A 2,173-nucleotide genomic window follows, 5' to 3' on the forward strand; every position below is an offset into this window, starting at 1 on the left:
GAAGTTTGAAAAGAGAGGAAGGATTGTTATATAGGTGAATCATAGGGCAATTTTTAGGGTGATGAAATCACATACACACACACACATACACACACACATATGTGATGACAGCGGTAAGAACTAAATTGTGCTTCTCCTAAAAAAATCATATGTTGAAGCCTTCAACAAAAATCATATGTTGAAGGCCGTAAAAAATCATATGTTAAGTCTCCTGATATGACTGCATTTGGAGATAGGGCCTTTAAGGATGTAATTAAATTTAAATTACGTCGTAAGGATAAGTCCCTAGTCCAACAGTACTGACGTCGTCATAAAAAGAAGAAGAGACAACAGAGCTCCCCTTTTCTCCCTCTTTCTCCACAGATGCACAGAAGCAAAGCCATGTGAAAACACAGTGAGAAGGTGGCCGTCTACAGGCCAGGAAGGAGCCCCACCAGAAACCAACCCTGATGGCATCTTAATTTTGGACTTCTAGCCGCCAGAGATCTGAGAAAATAAGTTTCTGTTATTTAAGCTACTCAATCTATGGTATTTTGTTATGGTAGATCAAGAAGACTAATATGGATGGATATATGACACTATGCATTTGTCAAAATCCACAGAGTTTTATCAATTAGAAAGATTAAACTTTAGTATTTACAAGTTTTAAAAAAAAATAATTTAAGAGGTAGTGGATCCCAAAATATGATGCAGGCTGTAACAAAATAATGTAAATGTATTATAAATGCATGTAATAATACTTATAAGGGGGTGGATAAGTTACTGACCTAATTACCTTTGAAGATGAGTGGAGCCTGCAAGACTAAAGGCAAATAGAAATATACATAAGCACTGTATTAGCACTGTACTGCAGTTGATGAAGTTGTTTCCTCATAGTTTCAGGTTTGCAAAATCACTATACATGTATATTGAAATTGAACAATTAATAAATGGATGGGCAGGTGTTAGGAGCCAGGTTTCTCACTGTTTGAGTTGGAGGTTACAGGCTATATTATTCTAGCCTTCTCTTTTAAGCCAAAGGAGAAGGCTAGAATAATGCATGTGGTAATTTATTTGATTTGAAGATATCAATATAAAGTCATATTTAGCTTTACTTAAGTACAGATGGTTGCATAAAGAAATGTGTATGTGTGTGTGTGTGTGTGTGTGTGTGTAATAACACGTATATATCCTTGCTCTATTAGCAGAGAGGACCTAGAACAAATGATGCTCCAGTAGTGATGAGCACACTAGTGGCCAAATTTTGTTTCTAATATGATTATATAATAAAAGAAACCAGGGATCCTTGGAAAAACTGATGATTCCAGAACTAGGGCAGAGAATATACAAGATGAGACTGGAGCATCTTGTAAGTGTCAGAAAGTAAGAAATTACTAAAAATTAAAAAAGCAAGTAAATAAATCTGATCATAAGATGTCAAAATCTAGTCTATGTTTTTAAGCATTTGCAAACATTAAAAAAAGAAATTACTAAAAATAATCATTTAAACTCATTATAATTATATTTCTGTCAATTTGTAGTTTAACTTATTTTGAACAATTTGCTTTATAATTATCAGGCCAAATAAAATGACCTTTTAAAACATCACATAAAGATCTTAAAAAGGTCTTCCTGGAACATCCTTGATGTCTGTGACTCTAAAGACAGGAGGCTCACTCTGGTCTGTTGCAAATACTTCTGAGTTTGTTTTTCTGACAAGTTGGTGTCACTGGGCCAAAGCTTGCCCAAGTAGGTGGACGCTCCTACCACTATACAATACCTAGTATATATATTTTTTTCTGCTGGAGAATAAATGGATCTCAAAGCCCTTACTGAGCCCATCTCTGAAGTATCCCAAGAATTGAAATGCGTTTGTACAAAGCTCACCACTTCACATTCTTAACACTGGCAGAAGGAATCATTTAAATGCATAAGAATGATGCCTGGATTCTTACTGGGCTAACACCTTTCTCTGCTGAAAAGACAAAAAAAATCAAAAGTAGTTATTCTCACAATATAAGTTAAGAAGCGGTTAATTGAGGAGAAAAAAGGGTTTAATACACTGAGACTGTCATTCTCAGTAGTTACAACTGTGAATGTCAAGTATCCTTAGAGATTAGCAAATAATTACAATAGATTGTGCAAGATTAAATTAAAATTACTGTTTGGAAGGGAGTAAGATCTGGTAAAGGGA

Source organism: Theropithecus gelada, chromosome X (assembly GCF_003255815.1).
Source record: "Theropithecus gelada isolate Dixy chromosome X, Tgel_1.0, whole genome shotgun sequence".
In the NCBI taxonomy this organism is placed as follows: Eukaryota; Metazoa; Chordata; class Mammalia; order Primates; family Cercopithecidae; genus Theropithecus; species Theropithecus gelada.